The following is a 20,474-nucleotide window of genomic DNA, read 5'->3' on the forward strand; positions in this document are numbered from 1 at the left end:
TTTTGCTCAATGAGCCAAACTTCTCCATCTTTTGATTCAGTTATATGCGCACCTGGACTTTCAGCTGCCTCTGAAAACTTGAATTAGCAGGGAAACAGATTCTGCACAAGTCACCCCTCTGTCGAAATGTCATTTAAATGGCCACAAATTACATTTAATGTAATTTAAATGACCAGGTGTAACATTTAAATTTAAACATCACCCTTAAATGACCAGGTGTAACTAAATATTGGTTTATGGTCATCTTGCCAGTCACATTCTCTTAAAATCACCTTCATCTACAAATGTCCCTTTAGATGGGGAAATGGCCAAAACGTTGCTTTTGTTTTTTGTTTTTATTGGTGGCTCTGTGAATCGATTCAGGCCCCAAATCTTGGAGTGATCTTTAAGGTCTCCTTATCCATCAAACTTAAATCCAGTCCATCACCAATCTTTGCTGAAAAAGCCTTGTTTCTTTTTGCATTTTGTGACCGTAAAGGGATCCGTAAAGGCTGTACAAAGGCAAAGAAGCTGTATGCTGTTGACTGGAGGCAAGTTTAAGATCAGCTATGTTGCTGAATATTCTCGGATTCTGTATTTTGCCCTCAAACACCAGGCAAAGTTAAAAAGATCTATTGTTCCGCACACTGCCTAGGCATTCCACAGACTTGGAATTTCAAAGTTGGTCTTAGGCTTACTTCAATAAATCAATTAATCGTATTTTGAGCGCTTACTGTGGGCAGAGCACTGTATTAAGCACTTGGGAGAGTACAATACAATGATTTAGGAGACATATTCCCTGCCCACACGAGTTTACAGCCTAGAGGGGGAGACAGACATTAATAGAATGATTGTTGAGGGCTTACTATGGGCCAGGCACCATACTGAGTGCTAGGGTGGATACTAGGTCATCAGGTCAGACACAGTCCCTCTCCCACATGGGGTTCAAAATCTTAATCCCTATTTTACATATAGGAACTGAGGCCCAGAGAAGTGAAGTGACTTGCCCCAAGTCACACAGCAGACAAGTGGTAGAGCTGGGATTAGAACCCAGGTCCTTCTGACTTCCAAGTCCGTGCCATATCCAGTCGGCCACGCTGCTTTTCTAATCTACGTAAATACATTCATTTGATTTGATATTTATTGTATACCTTTAATATTATGGCCACCAGGGAGTGTACTCTCTCCCAGCAGCACCCTCTGTGGAATTCGGGGAAGGTTATAGGACACCTCCTCCATTCTTACACCTGCCATAACTATAGAGGCAGGGCCAGACAAACACTCCGGGCACTTGTGCTAAATCCACCAGGCTTCTTCCATGCTTTACTCCACTCCCTTCCCGAGAGCTTTAAGCAGGCTCTGCTCTGGGAATAAAAGAATAGACATAGCTTCTAGCTGAATCTGCACAGGTTCACAATGTATTTGTCCTTATCTTTTAGGTTATTTTGGTATTTTAAATATTTCATTGTTTCTTTTCAAAAAATGGGAGTTTTTAAGTGCTTACTATGTGCCAGGCACTGTATTAAGTGTGTCTCTGTGCCACATGGGGCTCACAGTCATAATCCCCATTTTACAGATGAGGTAAATGGGGCACAGAGAAGTGAAGTGACTTTCCCCAGGTCACACAGCAGACAAGTAAGAAAGCCAGGATTAGAACCCAGATCCTTCTGATTCCCAGGCCCGTGCTCTATCCACTAGGGCATGCTGCTTCTCAAGTTTCTTAAGTATCCACTGACAATCCCCTCTCCTCCTTTATATTTCCAGATTGTGGGTCCCTTGAGAGCCAGGGATCTGTGTCATTCCCAACTCTGTCTACTTTCCCAACACTCAGTAAAGTGTTCTGCATACAGTAGGAGCTTCATAAATACACTGTTACAGCTACTATGACTTCACAACTTGGCCAAGCAAAAGTGAAGTAGAGCACTGACAATTGTATCTGGTGATTTGGGATTATGGAGAGAACTGGTTGGGCTTCTACCTACAGCCCCAATTCACTGGCTAATTGATTGCTCTCTCTTTCCCTTTGTCTGGGTAAACATGGGCTCAGTAACCTCCAAACTACCACAGGAGAAGGGAAGGGGAGGGAGAAGAGGGAGGTGGAAAAAAGGGTCTGGGAGAGTTGGCAGAAATGAAAACAGAGTCAGAATTTTTCGAGGTTTACTTTTTAAAAATATATTTGGAGGATGAGTCACCACCAGACATTCTCAAGACACCTTTAGCTCCATTTGGGCTTAACTGTGCAGCCTCTGCAGTTCAGGATATGAATTGTTTAGGGTAGGTGACCCAGGCTGTATTTTTGGGTTCAGCAAAATATCTCAAATACTTTTTTTCAAATGCATTCGGCTCAGCCAAAACTCAAAACACATTTTGCATTGTTCTGGCATTTTTAAAACCTTGTGTATTTTGAAAGGAAATCTAATCTGTGGGTTTCTGATTCATTTACACTTCACTCTCAAAAATGTTTTGTAAGAGCCACTTGATGTGCATGGAGCCTTGTGAGACTTTTTTTTTTATAAGCTTTTGTCAGGAGTATTCCTTTGAAGTAGAATGCTGTGTTTTGCCAAGAGAAACCAGAACTCAAACCTTGGTGGGTTAGAGTTTCGTTCAAGTGGGCTGAAAGTCTGGCACAGTGTGCCCTCCCGCCCCTAGAATTGCTTTCTTTCAAAAGGAAATCTTAGCTTGCTGACTATAATAGAGACCTCCACCGTCTGTCTAGTAAAAGCTTAACCATCAGAGTGGTCCTCTAAATTTAGAATGAGCGATTGAGTCCACATCTCACAAGCCAAGCAATTTATGTCCTTGGTCATTTTTCTCCCCTGACCTAGGCTTAATATTTTATCCTTCCTCCCTTACCTCAGGTTAAACATTTGGCTAGTCAATAACTGGAGCAGCGGTGTGGCTCCGCAACCAATCTGTTATCCAATAAACCAGTTCTCTGTGCATTTGCCTCTTCATTTTTAGCCTAATTCAGGTTGAGAAGTTAGGAAAAAAAGCCATAACATATTTACTTATTTGACTTCTTATTCAAGTTTGCCAATTAGATTTATTAAACATTTTCTTCCCCCTTTATAACAATGCAAAGAGCAAATACCTGGTTAGTCTTGAAAAAATTATCAATCGTTTTTCTGCCTAGTTAACCTTTTCCAAATTATCCTCTAGCTGTCCCTCAAATGCCAACATTTTAACATACTCTGGAAGAGGTATTCAGGTTTACTGAAGGATTAAATTTAATGTGAAGCTTTCCAATTCCATAGGCTCTGATTTCCTTATTTATAAACAATTCTCAACTTTCTCCTCTCCCCTCCCCCACTAAGTTTCTGTCTGGGTCAGATAACATTTGATCATCTGAAATGTTGATCATTAGGTGTCACCATATTTCTTTATTCTTTTCCTTTCTGTAAATTTTCTCGGAGGAGTAAAATAGCTAAGCAAAGTACTTTCAACTCTCCTCCATCCTCCACTATCCTTGTTCCAAGTCGAAGCAGCATGGCCTAGTGGAGAGAGCACGGGCCTGGGAGTCAGAACAACGTGGGTTCTAATCCCAGCTCTGCCGATTGCTTGCTGTGTGACCTTGGGCAAAGCACTTCACTTCTCTGTGCCTGAGTTTCCTCAACTGTAAAAAGGGGATTAAACACCTGTTCTCCCTCCTACTTAGACTGTGAGCCCCATGTGGGACAGGGACTGTATCTGACCTAATAGTGTTTGACTCATAGTAGGCAGTTAACAAATACCATTAAAAAAAGAGAAGCATCATGGCCTAGTGGAAAGAACACGGGCGTGGGAGTCAGATGACCTGGGTCCTAGTCCTGGCTTGGCCAATTAATTGCTGTGTGATCTTGGGCAAGTCCCTTTTCTGTGCCTCAGTTCCCTCAACTGTAAAATGGGGATTACATACCTGCTCTCCCTCCTTAGACTGTGAGCCCCATGCAGGGTTATGTCTGACCTAATTAATTTGTACCTACCCCAGTGCTGAGAACAGTGTTTGACAACAAACAAACAACTAAAAAAAAACCTACCACGGAGGCACCTGGTTACAGAGGGATCATGTTGGTATTTGGTATTTGTTAAGCGCTTACTATGTGCATAGCACTGTTCTAAGTGCTTGGGGTAGACACAGGGGAATCAGGTTGTCCCACATGGAGCTCACAGTCTTAGTTCCCGTTTTACAGATGAGGTCACTGAGGCCCAGAGAAGTGAGGTGACTTGCCCACAGTCACACAGTTGACGAGTGGCAGAGCTGGGATTCAAACTCATGACCTCTGACTCCAAAGCCCATGCTCTTTCCACTGAGCCACGCTGCTTCTCTATCATGTGAGAGCTTTGGAGTCCTCCTTAAAGGTGGAAGAAAAAAAAAGTCCTGCAGTTGGTGGGACAATCATGAATGCTTCTAGTGGGACACATTAGGTTTCCATTTTGGGCTGGGATGGTGGGAGGGGATTGACAGCTGTGGCAGTGGTGTGGGAGAGTAGGAGAGTTGAGGAGAGGCAGAGAAGTAGAATGACCTAACAGTTATGGTAGAGGCCTGGGAGTCAGAAGGACCTGGGTTCTCATCCCGGCTCTTCCACTTGGCTACTGTGTGACCTTGGGGAACTTACTTAGCTTCTCTGTGCCTTAGTTACCTCATCTGTAAAATGGGAATTAAGACAGTGAATCCCATGTGGGAAATGGACTGAGTCGTACCTGATTAGCTTGTATCTCCTCCACCGCTCAGTACAGTGACTGACACATAGTAAGCACTTGACAAATACCATAAAAGGAGGGGCGGGGCGGGGGGGTGGTGGCAGCAGATGTGGACAACTCACTCAAGGAGTTTGGAGAGTAAGGATAAGAAAGGAGATGGGGTGATAACTGGAGGGAGCTGTGGGGTCAAGGGAGGGTTTCATTTTAACCGTTCCCTGAAAAACAGGTAAAACAGTTCAAGCAATATCATCTGACAATTTCACTCTAAGGTAGTGGGAACAGTTCAAGAACTCCTGAAAGAAGTAGATCAGCATCTGCCTCACTGCTCCCCTTCAAACACAAGAGTCCCACAGAGGCTTTGTTTTTATTTACTTCTTTCCCCTTCCTGCCCTTTGTCATTTCCCTGCTCATCAGTGCCTTTGTCAGAGGGTAAGGAAAAGAAAAAAGAGGTGCGACTCAAATCAATCTCTTTAGCTACTTGTTAGCAGCTCTGTGCACTAGAAGCACACACCTCTCCAAAAGACATGTAGTATCAGGCGAGAACTCTGGAATAATGAGTTTGAAGAAAATTCGTTCATTCATTCAATCGTATTGAGTGCTTACTGTGTGCAGAGCTCTGTACTAAACGCTTGGAAAGTACAATTCAGCAACAGATAAAGACAATCCCTACCCAACAACGGGCTCAAATAATAATAATAATAATAATAATGATGATGGCATTTTTAACACACTCAGTTCTTCCAGACAATTGGGGTTTCCTAAGTGTTTTGGATTGCACAGCTCTTCGGGAATTAGACATTCTTCTGACAAGACACATCTATCCATATAGAGCGCAATGCAGTGTCAGAAAAAAATGGTTGTGCATAGGCACATGTCTTTGGTCGATGCATGTGTACTGCAGCACAAGTTTTCTTTAAAAGAGGGATTGGTCACAAACATAAACATGTGTTTTAGGAGAGAAAAGCGTGTATGAGTCTGCATCAGAGTCTCTACACCAGGTATGTTAAACTGCCACTGCATGTCAGGGTTCTGCATTTGGGGTCACCCTTCCTGGCCCCCGACCCTCCACCTGGAAGACTAGAGAAAATGGCAGCACTAATTGGATAAGCACCCCTTCCTCCAGGTTTCTCAGCAGATGTAGGGGAAGGTAGACTGCTGTTTTTACTACCTGCTGTGACTGCTTTTATTGCCTGCAGGGTGTAACTAGCATCATCGGATCAAGCTTGTGTGAGAGGGTGTTTGTTTCTCTCTCTTCCTCTCTTTCCTGCCACATTTCCCCCCATGAATCTTGTACTATTGACTAGCCCAGCCCCTATGGGAGCCTCGTCCGCTGACAATCTGTAAGAAAAAAAAAAAGAAAGTAGTTCCATTGGCTAATTTCATTTCAGTCTCTTTAATAATAAGCAGTAGCGTGGCTCAGTGGAAAGAGCCCAGGCTTGGGAGTCAGAGATCATGGGTTCTAATGCCGGCTCCACCACTTGTCAGCTGTGTGACTGTGGGCAAGTCACTTAACTTCTCTGTGCCTCTGTTACCTCATCTGTAAAATGGGGATTAAGACTGTGAGCCCCACATAGGACAACCCGATCACATTGTAACCCCCCCCCCCCGGCACTTAGAACAGTGCTTTGCACATAGTAAGCGCTTAACAAGTATCATTATTATTATTAATAATAACGTTGTAGGTTGCTAATGAATTGACAAATCATTTATTAGCCTGTCAGTTTTTTCAAAGTGTGGGCAGCATAGGTTTATTCACGTTTGCAGCCTGTCCGTAAGAATGAGCTTGACATGCTTTGTCAACATGCTGGTAGAGGCCGTCCATTGGCATCACAGATTTGAATGAGATCACGAAATTCCGCTTTCGGGGGGGAGAAGTCAAAACCTTTGGAAGACTACTGGATGGAATATTGGACTATTGGGCCATATGGCATTAAACACTGAACCGAATTGAAGATCTAGTCAGCTCTCTGCCATTTCATTCATTTCGAATTCATTCATTAGATTATATTTATTGAGCCCTTACTGTGTGCCGAGCACTGTACTAAGTGCTTGGAAAGTTCAATTCAGCAATAAAGAGAGACAATCCCTGCCCACAACGGGATTTGATCTCCTATATCAGGGGTGGACACAATATAGCCTGTGGGTCAGATTCAGCTCAAGTGATTTAATAAGGCCAGCAGCCTGGATCCACCCACGGTAGCTCCTAGCCAGTGGCAGATGCAGCTAGCCATGCCTAGGAACACTGAGGAGCAGAACGAGGGCATGTGGGGGTTATGGAAGATACCCATGGCCAATTTAGAACCAGGAAGGATGCTTTTCTAGAAGATGCAGTTAACCATGCCCTGGCACACTGAGTCTCAGAACGATGGCATGAAGGGGTTATGGAGGATACCCATAGCTGGCTTAGAACTAGGGAAGGACAATTAACAATGGCTCAGCGCCCTAAAACTCAGAATGATGGCATGTGGGAGTTAAGGAGGATTCTGGTGACCGGCTCGGAACTAGGGACCAGCCTCCTGCCACTGCCGGTTGTCACTTCTGCTTTTCAAATCATTGTGGGTAGAGAATGGTTTTGGGAATCTACCAACTCTGTTATATTGTAATAATAATAATGATGATGGTATTTGTGAAGTGCTTACCCTGTTCTGAATGCTGGGGTAGATACAAGGTTCTCCGGTGGGACACAGTCCCTGTCCCATGTGGGGTTCACGGTCTTAATCCCCATTTTACAGATGAGGTAACTGAGGCACAGAGAAGTGAAGTGACTTGCCCAAGGTCACACAGCAGACAAGTGGCACAGTCAGGATTAGACTCTCCCAAGAGCTTAGTACAGTGCTCTGCACACAGTAAATGCCCAATAACTATGATTGAAAGATTGATTCAAATCCCCACCAATCCGTCTCTCCCAATCACTTCTAAACCCCGTTCTTCAGTGATGGCTGGCTAGCTCCCATTTACTGTGGTACGTGATCCACACGCCAAACTAGTTGCCCACCCTGGCTCAACATCAAATCCAAACTTTTGAGCAGGTCCATTGTTGTCACCTGCACATTGTGCCCAGGCTCAAAAAGTGAAATACAAGATGAAACCCTGGCATAAAAGTCAGCTTACCAGCTATATTCAATCAGTCAATCAATCTATCAATGCTTATTTGTTGAAAGTTTACTGTGTGCAGAACACTGCAGTAATTTCTTGGGAGAGCACAATAAGATAGAGTTGGTAGACAGTTTGTTGAATGGGTTTAGTTCCCAGATCCCTGCCCTCCCAGAGCTTGCAATCAATCAATCAAGCAATCAGTGGTATTTTTCGAGCACTTACTATTTGCAGAGCACTGTACTCAGACCTTGGGAGAGAACAGTACAATCATGAAGACCAACTTTACTCAGTGGGATGTGTGTCCAGAATGAATTTCAGTAGGGCAAGCTGACAGCTGTTCCTTTGTACAACCAAGAAGCAGGATGGACAGAAGAAATGTTTTTAGGGTGTAGTTAAGTGTAATCTGACAGCAAAGTATGGCAGCTGAATGTTGGGAGACCAGCTTCGGTGAAAAAAGGAGTGGCTCTTGCTGAGCAGATACTATGTGAGGATCATGAGATTAAAATGATAAACTGAAATGAGCACCAGGTATTGCAAACAGCAGTCATGCCCATGAAACAATGGACAGTCTTTGTGTATGTGCGAATGATGGGGTAGGAACTGTTGGTCATGCAAGACATTTTCAGCCACACCCATGTGTAAAATTCACCGTAAGCACCACTAGCAGCATATATATATATATATATAAACACACATACACACACACACATATATACACACACACACATATATAGTTAATGCTAATTGTAAAGCACTTACTACGTGTCAAGCACTGACACATTTGTATAAGCCTGGTCAAAATGGTGAAAGCTATTGCATAAAAATATTTTTTTGGGATTATCAGTGGATTTAAATTATCCATGCTATCAGACGATACATTATCAATTAGGCAGCCTGTCGTTTCATTTTTTACTCAGTAGTTCAAATGCCGTTTTTTTAGTTCATCCCTTTCCTGGAATTATACTTCTTGACACTCCATAGTTTAGAAAATTGCAAGTGGGATAGCAAATGGGATAACTAATTCTGCACAGTCTCGAGACAAGGTATAGTAAATGAGGGGTTGGACGGATTAAGGACAGAAAAAGGATAGAGATAAGGGGGTTAAAAAATAATGAGGGAGAAGAGTGGAAAATGGCGGAACATTACCTTTGCACATAAACAGTACTGACACCAAAAAGACCTGGAAATGAAAACGAGCAGTGGGGCTTCAATTCTACTAGAAAGGACAGTGGCACCTCCTGGTGGCATAAAAAAGGAGTAATCATCCTCTGAGATACAGAATATCAGAGTGTGTGTCTTTGGGTCTCCATCTAAATCTGTCTCTGCAAATGTCTCTCCTGTCTCTGTTTAATTTCCATGTATCAGGTTACTAGTAATTTTACAAATAATGTACTTGTAATTTGGAACTTTTAAAAAGCATGGCCCATGCCTAAATGTATAGTGATTCAATGGACCAGTCATAGAAATTAATTTGACATACCTGCTCTTCCCGTTCAGTTTATCTAAACCCATGCCACTTCTCTTTCTGAACTCTGTTAAAAGCCTTTCTTCTCCACGAAGGCTTCCCAGATAAATTCTGTTTTACCCTGGTCATTCCAATCAATCCAGCTCCCCCGTAGTCCTTATGCATAGCTAAAAAGTGTTTACATGTTGCTCAGCCTCTTGTGAATAAATATCCTTTCTGAACTAGATATTTACTTCTTCCACTTTTTGCCTTCCATTAGCATAAGTGCCACAAAAATTTGATCTTCATAAACTGGGGTAGATACAAGATTATCAAGTCCTACATGGAGCTCAGATTCTAAACTGACCTCTAAGTATGAGAGAGAACAGGGATTGAAACCCCATTTTGCAGATGAGGGAACTGAAGCACAGAGACTTTAAGTAATTTGCCCAAGGCTACAGAGCAGGTAGGTGGTAGAGCTGGAATTAGAAGCCAGGGCCTCTGACTCCCAAGCCCATGCTCTTTCAATTAAGCTATACTTTTTTTCTTTAATGGCATTTGTGAAGTGCGTACTATGGTCCGAGCACCATACTAAGCACTGGGGTAAATACAAGATAATCAGGTTGGACACAGTCCCTGTCCCACATGGGGCTCACAGTCTTAATCCCCATTTTGTGGGTGAGGTAACTGTAGCCCCAGGAAGTTAAGTGACTTGCCCAAATTCACACAACAGACAAGTGGCAGAGCCGGGATTAGATCCCAGGTCCTCTGATTCCTAGGCCCGGGATCTTTCCACCAGTCTACACTTCTTTAGTTAGAAATCAGGACACCATCCTGATTGGGAAATAGGAACACCTAGCCCTTCCCTCTTGAGAAATCAGGGAGAGGAGGAAGGGACTAAGAGAAGTCTGCATCGTGGAAAACGTTTGGGATAAGGAGAGGCATCTGTTGGTTCTGGTAGGTATGGTTTTAGGGATTTTTGCTATCAGCTATTGCAATAAATCAATCAATGGTATTTATTGAGTGCTTACTGTATGCAAAGTACTGTATTAAGTGTTTAGGAGAGTACAATATAACAGAGTCATACAGTATTACGGCCTCAATCTCCTAGACCCCCAAAATATAGCACAGAGGGGGAAGATAGCCCCCACTGCTGCAGTTGCCTATCAACCTCCGCTCCAAACAAAAACTCCACACTCTAGGCTTCAAGGCTCTACATCACCTTGCCCCTTCCTACCTCTCCTCCCTTCTCTCTTTCTACTGCCCACCCCGCACGCTCCGCTCCTCTGCTGCCCACCTCCTCACCGTCCCTCAGTCCCGCCTATCCCACCGTCGACCCCCGGGCCACGTCCTCCCGCGGTCCTGGAATGCCCTCCCTCCTCACCTCCGCCAAACTGATTCTCTTCCCCTCTTCAAAACCCTACTTAAAACTCACCTCCTCCAAGAGGCCTTCCCAGACTGAGTTCCTCCTCTCCCTCTACTCCCTCTACCACCCCCCCTTCACCTCTCCGCAGCTTAACCCTCTTTTCCCCCCATTTCCCTCTGCTCCTCCCCCTCTCCCTTCCCATCCCCTCAGCACTGTACTCGTCCGCTCAACTGTATATATTTTCATTACCCTATTTATTTTGTTAATGAAATGTACATCGCCTTGATTCTATTTAGTTGCCATTGTTTTTACGAGATGTTCTTCCCCTTGACTCTATTTATTGCCATTGTTCTTGTCTGTCTGTCTCCCCCCATTAGACTGTAAGCCCATCAAACGGCAGGGACTGTCTCTATCTGTTGCTGACTTGTTCATTCCAAGCGCTTAGTACAGTGCTCTGCACATAGTAAGCGCTCAATAAATACTATTGAATGAATACAGTTATTTGGGTCTGAATCCAGACTTAACTCGCACCTAGCTTTGTCCCTCCCCCCAGCGAGTTTAACAACTGTGGTTTTTTGCTGAACACGAGTCAGATTGCATCTCCATCCCATCTGAGCATAAACTCCTTGTGGAAATGTTATTACTACTTCTATGGCTACCAGCCTGAATCAATCCCTCTGGCCCCCAATACCCAATTATCTAAACATGTAATTTACTAAGGCTGCTCCATCTAAGTTCCATCAAAACACTAAGATCCAACCATGTGCAGTAACTAAAACTGAATCCTGCCCTTTGAGATTCTAAGACACCCAGCTGCCCCTTCTCCTGACCACCACCTGGTCTCCATTAGGCACTTTCAGGTGCCCTTTTCTTTGGCCACCAGGGAAACCCGATGAGTTTGAAGGAGTTCTGGGAAAGTTAGAAGCAGCGTGGCTCAGTGGAAAGAGCACGGGCTTTGGAGTCAGGGCTCATGAGTTTGAATCCCAGCTCTGCCACTTGTCGGCTGTGTGACTGTGGGCAAGTCACTTAACTTCTCCGTGCCTCAGTTCCCTCATCTGTAAAATGGGGATTAAGACTGTGAGCCCCACGTGGGACAACCTGATTCCCCTATGTCTACCCCAGCGCTTAGAACAGTGCTCGGCACATAGTAAGCACTTAACAAATACCAACATTATTATTAAAGTTTCAAAGACAAGTTGTGTTTCTAACCATTGAATAATCTTCCCTCTTGGCCCCTCACTTGAAAGGATGCCAATCTGGCAATATTTCTTTGGGTAATGAGCAGTGGGATGGGGGAATTGCCGAGTGTAATACTAACAGTGTGTCTGAAATAACTGAAACATTGTGACACAAACAACTGGGGAGGATGTGGAACTTTTGCTTTGTTTTCTTTTCTATCCCATTTAGGCCATGACAATGCTTTCCACCCTGCCCAGTGAGTTAAGTGGCTATAAATTTAGCATGGCCTAAGGAAAAGAGCACAAGCCTGGGAGTCAGAGGATCCAGTTCTGATTCTGGCTTTGCCACTTTGGTGCTGTGTGCCCTTGGGCAAATCACTTAATTCTCTGTGCCTCAGTTTCCTCATCTTTAAAATAGGGATTCAATACCTCTTCTCCCTCCCCTTTAGACTGTAAACCCCGCACGGGACAGGGACCGTGTCCAGCCTGATTATCCTGAATCTAGCCCAGCACTTAGTACAGAGCTGGGCACTTAGTAAGTGCTTAACAAATACCACAATTATTATATTATTGTCATAAGAAGGATCAGAAAGAGGATGATCCTGCAGCCACTGACAGCTACATCTTCAGACTGGGTTTTTGTTTTGACCTTGTCCAGTCATGGCCCCTGCTGACCCACCCCTGCCTTGCAGGTCCCCTGCGGGACTTTCCAACCAAGACTGGGAAAGCTGTGAAACAGCAGGGGGACTAGACTGGACAGAAGAGGAGGCCTGGGGGAGGTGACCGCTGCTGCCATCACCTGCCACCACCCTACCCAAATCCTGTGCCATTCCCACCAGTTCAAAGCTTTGGGGTTCTGGGGCAAGGGTGTGCTTCAGGAGATACCTGCAGCAGGGCATATGTGGAAGTGGCTGCCACAGGACAAAAGGTTTTTGTTTTGTTTTGTTTATTTTGTGGTTTTTTGGGTTTTTTTTTAAGGACAGGCTCAGGGTTACAGGGTCTTGCGTGAGAGGGCACAGGGAAGATGTGGGTTGGATATTTAAAAGATTAACAAGGGGCTGGGCACATCAAGAAAAACAAGTAATAGGCTTACCTGAGGTGTGGGTGAAAGTGTAAGAGGCCCATGACAGCAAGTAAAGATATAATAATAATAATGTTGGTATTTGTTCAGTGCTTACTATGTGCAGAGCACTGTTCTAAGCGCTGGGGGAGATACAGGGTAATCAGGTTGTCCCACGTGAGGCTCACAGTCTTAATCCCCATTTTACAGATGAGGCAATTGAGGCAGAGAGAAGTTAAGTGACTTGCCCACAGTCACATAGCTGCCAAGTGGCAGAGCCGGGATTTGAACCGATGACCTCTGACTCCCAAGCCCAAGCTCTTTCCACTGAGCCACGCTGCTTCCCAATCCCTCTGAGGGTCACCTTCATTGAGGAGGGTTCTTGTGCCCAGGATCCTGAGATCCTGTGGAAAAGGGTCATGTCTCCAGCACTTAGTATAATGCCTGACATGTAGTAAGTGCTTAACAAATACCGTAATTATCCACCACACCGTGCTGCTTCTCATGTGAATAGGGTGGGAGTTCCAGGCCAGAGGGAGGTTGTGAGCAAGGGATCGACAACAAGACAAGGTCGAATTACAGCCAATAGGTTGGCATTAGTTGAGTAAAATGTGTAGGCTGGGTTGGTTTCACCTCTACAATATCGCCAAGATCCGCCCTTTCCTCTCCACCCAAACGGCTACCTTACTATTACGGGCTCTCGTTATATCCCGGCTAGACTACTGTGTCAGCCTTCCCTCTGACCTCCCTTCCTCCTCTCTCGTCCCGCTCCGGTCTATTCTTCACTCCGCTGCCCGGCTCATCTTCCTGCAGAAACGATCTGGACATGTCACTCCCCTTCTTAAACAACTCCAGTGGTTGCCTATCGACCTCCGCTCCAAACAAAAACTCCTCACTCTAGGCTTCAAGGCTCTCCATCACCTTGCCCCTTCCTACCTCTCCTCCCTTCTCTCTTTCTACCGCCCACCCCGCACGCTCCGCTCCTCTGCCGCCCACCTCCTCACCGTCCCTCGGTCTCGCCTATCCCGCCGTCGACCCCTGGGTCACGTCCTCCCGCGGTCCTGGAACGCCCTCCCTCCTCACCTCCGCCAAACTGATTCTCTTTCCCTCTTCAAAACCCTACTTAAAAATCACCTCCTCCAAGAGGCGTTCCCAGACTGAGCTCCTCTTCCCCCTCTACTCCCTCTGCCATCCCCCCTTTACCTCTCCGCAGCTTAAGCCTCATTTTCCCCTTTTCCCTCTGCTCCTCCACCTCTCCCTTCCCATCCCCACAGCACTGTACTCGTCCGCTCAACTGTATATATTTTCGTTACCCTATTTATTTTGTTAATGAATTGTACATCGCCTTGATTCTATTTAGTTGCCATTGTTTTTACGAGATGTTCTTCCCCTTGACGCTGTTTAGTGCCATTGTTCTCGTCTATCCGTCTCCCCCGATTAGACTGTAAGCCCGTCAAACGGCAGGGACTGTCTCTATCTGTTGCCGACTTGTTCATCCCAAGCGCTTAGTACAGTGCTCTGCACATAGTAAGTGCTCAATAAATACTATTGAATGAATGAATGAATGAATGGTGGGGGAGAGAACTGATGGAGCTGATTAAATCCCAATGGCATATTTAAAGGTGACTGTCATGTCAGATGACTGTTTCAGCTTCTTGTTGACAATCAGAATTCAGAAGTATTAAATGAGAGGAAACAGGGCACAAATCTCAGTGATTGATCAGATTATTTCTGGGCAAGAATGAATTTCTGGGGATCCCCAGATATCTGAATTTATACCAGAGACTCTGTTTCAGCCAGTGACCCTTCCTGAGGGCTTCTATTACCCCCTATTTACATATGATCCCATTTACCACAAAATATCAAAACCCCACTCCGATAGTAGATCTTCTTGGTATCTCAGCAGGTTTTAAAGGATGGGATTGGAGGGATTGCAAGATAGAGAAGCAGAGTGGTTCAGTGGAAAGAGCACGGGCTTGGGAGTCAGAGGTCAGGGGTTTGAATCCCAGCTCTGCCACTTGGCAGCTGACTGTGGGCAAGTCACTTAACTTCTCTGTGCCTCAGTTACCTCATCTGTAAAATGGGGATTAACTGTGAGCCTCACGTGGGACAACCTGATTACCCTGTATCTACCCCAGCTCTTGGAACAGTGCTCTGCATATAGTAAGCCCTTAACAAATACCAACGTTATTATTATTATTATGATGTCCTAGAGGATTCTGGAACTTGAATCAACTTGTAATAATAATGATGGCAATGATGATAATGTGGTATTTATTAATCACTCAGTATGTTTCAAACACTGTTAAAATGCTGGGGTGAATACAGCATAAGCAGATAAGATACAGTCCCTCTCCCACTTAGGGCTCACAGGCTAAGGGAGGAGAACAGGTATCCTATTGCCATTTAACGGATGAGGAAATTGAGGCCTTGTGAAGTTATAATAATAATACTTGGTATTTGTTTACTTACTATATACCCCATTTTACAGATGAGGTAACTGAGTCACAGAGAAGTTAAGTCGCTTGCCCGAGATCACACAGCAGACAAAAGGCAGAGCTGGGATTAGAACCCGTATCCTCTGACTCCCAAGCCCGTGCTCTTTCAATTTAGCCATGCCGCTTCTTGCCCAAGGTCACACAGCAGGCAAGTGGCAGAGCTGGGATTAGAACCCAGGTGACCTGGCTTCCAGGTCTGTACTCTATCCACAGTGCTACCTTGTTTAAAGAGTTGGCAGTTTTCCACTGTCACTCCCAAACCAGCATTTACAGCTCTGCTGTTCTGGTCTTCATATGCACCTTAAGGGGCCGACACTCAGTTTCAGAAACTCTGCCTCACACAGACTGCACATTTGTGACAAAGGTAGAAGAAAAGTATGTACAGAAAAGGAAGTTGGGATTTACCTTTTTTGTTGTTGTTCTGTTCCCAAGAGAGATATTGGTTGAATTTGAAGCTTCCTTTAGGGATTCCTGTGTTTAGATGGGGGAACAACAAATGATTAACTCAGGAGGTCATAGATGTATAAATCAACAAGTGTTCCTGGAGTTGCTGCAAGGTCATCACCCTCAAATTTGGAAGTTGTGAATGTGTGTGAAAGTTCTTTACTTTTTTTCTAAACAGCTGGGAGAGTTCCAGAGGGGAAGGCCTACCCTCCACCCTCCACATTAGCTCCCTACTCCACCTCAACTTTGGAAAGAGTTTCTGTTGGAATGGATTTTACCCATCTCAGCCTATAAAGAAAAAGGCATCCATTTTGAATCTTCATTTTTTCTTCTCAGTCATGTTGGATAAGAATGAGCTCTTTCTGGCCATTATTCTGTGTTCTCCCTGCCCTAGCAATGAGATTTTTTAAAATGGCCTTAATGTTTTCTAAAATATCACTTTTCTTTCTATCAATGGAATTGGATGAACTAAAATTAATTTAACAATATGATACATGGAGCAGGGTCAATTTACAAACATGAACATTTTTCAAAATAATTCAAAATAATGAATGTGCTTTCTTAATTTTTTATTAATTTAAAGTGTATTGGCACTTTTTTTATGGTATTTGTTAAGAATTTACTGTGTGTCAAACACTGTTCTAAGCAATGGGGTAGATACAAGTTAATTAAGTTGGACACAGTCACTGTCCCACATTAGACTATGAGCCCGTTGTGGGCAGGGATTGTTTCTGTTGCTGAATTGTACTTTCCAAGTGCTTAGTACAGTGTTCTGAACACAGTAAGCACTCAATAAATACGATTGAATGAATGAATGAATGAGGCTCACAGTATAAATAGGAGGGTGAACGTGAGAACTTGTATTCAGGTACTACATTATATTCCTGTAATACTTTTACAAAAGTCTACCTTGCACTTTTTATAAGGTGCTAGGAATACAGTGAAAGACTAAGTAACAAGAGGAGAACAGTTTGGCTTGGTAATAAAAATTTGGGATTTTTCAATAAATAATTTTAAAGACAAACATATGGGAAAACAAATGAGAAAATGAAATATTTCATAAGGATTTTCAAATACGTTTGAAAATTGTTATTTCTAATCACAAAAGAACTTACTTTTGTAGCCCTAGACTCTGTAAGTAAAAACAGATGTGCTAAATAGGCTCTCAGTGCTTCTTTAAGGCTCAAATATAGTAGGCAAAAATCCTTGAATTCTTTCCTTATTGCTCATTTTAAAACAATAGACCTAAAATTACTGTGTGTAAGTTTCAATAAGAAGATAGATACCATATATGACATCAAATATTTAGAATCATGGATGAGCTGAAAGAGAATTTGAGAGGTCATCTCAACCAGTCCCCTGCCTCCGGGTAGATGAATGACTAAAGCATCCAGGACAGACAGTTGCCTATTCTGATGCCAGATGCCTATCCCTGCAGACAGAGCTGCAGGGATAGAGAATCCACAATTTCCCTTTTTATCTATTTTTATTACCCTGAAAATCAAAGAATTCTTCTTTTTGTCAAAGTAAGATCTCTCCTGCTTTAATCTAAAACCCTCTCCATTTGATCCCCAGGGAACATGGAGAATACCTGGTCAACTTCTTATCCATAAAGAGACCTTTCAAAAAATTAAAAACCATTATTAAGTCACCCTGAAGTCTTCTCAAATTCTTTTAAATGTTCCCTCTCAGGGCCTATTTTCCCTTCCTTTAATAATTCTTTTCACTCTGCACTTGGACCCTCCTTAGGTTGTTGGTTCTTGACATCATTTTGTAGGATAATGCAGTGAAGTCCTTAAGAGGGGCAACACCAGCTGATGGAAAATCTTTCAGGTTTCTTTTAAAATCTAATTATCTAAAAGATAATTTTGGAGGAAATTTATAAAAGATTCTTGCAGTTAGGTGGCCATTAACCAGCCTTGTATTTGAAAGCAACTTTGTTGCTATGAGCCAAAGGAATACCACAGAAAACCCCCAAACCCTACCTCCTTTGACTTAAGGAGAATGCTCTCAAAGTGCCCTTAGAAATGGAGAGAGAAATGCCATAATAATCATAATGATATTTTGTGATAATAATAATAATTGTGGTATTTGTTGAGTGCTTGCCAAGTACTGTTCTAAGCGCTAGGGTAGTACAACGTCATCAGATCAGACATTGCCCCTATTCCACACGGGGCTTACAGTCTTAATCCCCATTTTACAGATGAGGTAACTAAGGCCCAGAGAAGTGAAGTGACTTGCCCACGGTCACACAACAGACATGTTGCAGACACGGGATTAGAACCCGTGATTCTTGATTCTATTTAGTCTTGATTCTATTTAGTTGCCATTGTTTTTACGAGATGTTCTTCCCCTTGACTCTATTTATTGCCATTGTTATTATCTGTCCGTCTCCCCCAATTAGACTGTAAGCCCGTCAAACGGCAGGGACTGTCTCTATCTGTTGCCGACTTATTCATTCCAAGCGCTTAGTACAGTGCTCTGCACATAGTAAGCGCTCAATAAATACTATTGAATGAATCAATAAATACTATTGAATTGAACCCAATTCTTCTGACTCCCAGGCTCATGCTCGTTGTCCTAGGTCACACTGCTTCCCCATTTGTTAAGGGCTTACTATATGCCAAACACTGTACTCAATTCTGGAGGAGACAAGACAATCTGGTGGGACACAGTCCCCATTCCACGTTGTGCTCACAGTCTAAGGGAGAGGGAGAGCAGGTGTTTTGAGTACCCATTTTATGGCTGAGGAAACTGAGGCCCAGAGATATGAGGTGACTTGCCCAAATTCACCCAGAAGTCAAATGGCAGAACTGGGATTAGTACCTGGGTCCTCTGATCCCCAGGTCAGGACTCTTTCCTCTAGTCCACACTGGATATGGTTTTCAAATAAAATTAGGTTAATTGTAAATAATGACCCAAAGAGACATATTTACCTACTTATTGAATCAAATCATTTCAAGAGAATGAATCATTGAAATCTTTCCTGGGAAATCAGGTCTCCCAATGTTTTCTCTAATAGAAAATGAGGAAACGTCCTTCAGTGAGAATTATGGGGAAGGATTGAAGCTCCACAAGAAAACTGCACAGAATTCCCTGGGAAATCTGTGTTTATGAGGCCCCTAACTCTACCCACCCCCAAGTACCATAAGAACTAATATGATTTCAGACATCTTCTGAGCTAGTGTAAGCATTTCTCAATCTCTCTGCCATGAATGCAGCACCTTTATTGTTTCAGGACTCACTTGTCATTTACATCCTCTTCTTTGGAAAAGAGAATACTATCTCTATGACCTTTCTTTCCACTGGATTGCTGAGCAAAACCACTGGGAACCACTGCTGTTAGATCCAGGATCCCCACTCCTGAAAAAACCCTGTGTACGGGGAGGGCTATGGGAAATGTAAACTGCAGCAGCATAACCCTAACAATCCATCAGTCAGTCGCATTTACTGAGCTCTTACTGAGTGCAGAGCACTGTACTAAGTACTTGGGAGAGTACAATACAATAATAGACAGACACATTTCCTGCCCACAATGAGTTTACAGTCTAAAGGGGGAGATGGACATTAATATGAATAGATAAATTATGGTTGTGTACATGGGTGCTGTGGAATTGGGAGCGGGAAAAGAGGAAATAAAGTCTTAGGGAAGGCCTCTTGGAGGAGTGTTAAACCCTACATCTCTCTCTCTCTCTCTCTCTCTCTCTCTCTCTCTCCTAGTGAAATCAATGGGACCCCAGCCACCTTCCTGCAACATCCCAGGGCTCCAGCTCCTGACACGCTCCATGCATGTGGAGTTGGGAGGGATTCTAGACTGTAAACTTGCTGTGGGCAGGGAATGTGTCTACCAACTCAGTGATACAAACTTCAGGATTTTGACTGTTTTCCTTTTGATCATTTAGCAACAACATAAAAGTCAAGAGTCCAACAAGCCTAGTGGGAAACGGAAACTGGAGGACCCTTAGAGTGCTATCACCCGTGTCCTTTAAAGTCCAGTGACATTCAAAACTTCCCTCACATTCTAAAATGTGTAGGGGCTGCACTCGACACTGCTCAATTAATCAATCACTTAATCACGTTTATTGAGCACTTATTGTGTGCAGAGCATTTTGGACAGGGAATGTGTCTGTTTATTATTGTACTGGACTCTCCCAAGTACTTGGTACAATGTTCTGTGCACAGTAAGTGCTCAATAAATAGGACTGACTGTACTAAGCCCTTGGGAGAGTACATTTTTCAGATAACAATCAAGTCTTGCCATTAAGTGATCAAAAGGAAAAAAAAGTCAAAATCCTGAAGTTTGTATAACTGACACTTTTCATTCCTATTCAGGTGTAATAATCTTAGAAAATCAAAAGCTCATTGGTCTGAGGAGGAGACAGTGGATAACAAATGTAGCCACAACAACCACTGAAAAGGTTGAAGGTTGAAGAAGAAACATATGGAAAACCTGTTCTGGTGTCTCCTGGCTTCTTTAGTTTGCACCTCATTTATTTGGAGACAAACAATTTCACAGTAATACAGTAAGACCTCCCAGTTGGCATTAACATCAAATAGTTAATGCCAATGCTTGCTACACAAACCCTTTTTTAAAGAGAATCATGTTTGCAATATTACTGTTACACTGATTGTAGTGTGTGAGGAGAGTAAAATCTGAAGGAAAAATGCTATTTCAACAGAAAAATAGATTGTTTCCACAGTCTACAACAAATAGTTCACAGGAATATAG

Source organism: Ornithorhynchus anatinus, chromosome X5, assembly GCF_004115215.2.
Source record: "Ornithorhynchus anatinus isolate Pmale09 chromosome X5, mOrnAna1.pri.v4, whole genome shotgun sequence".
Taxonomy (NCBI): Eukaryota; Metazoa; Chordata; class Mammalia; order Monotremata; family Ornithorhynchidae; genus Ornithorhynchus; species Ornithorhynchus anatinus.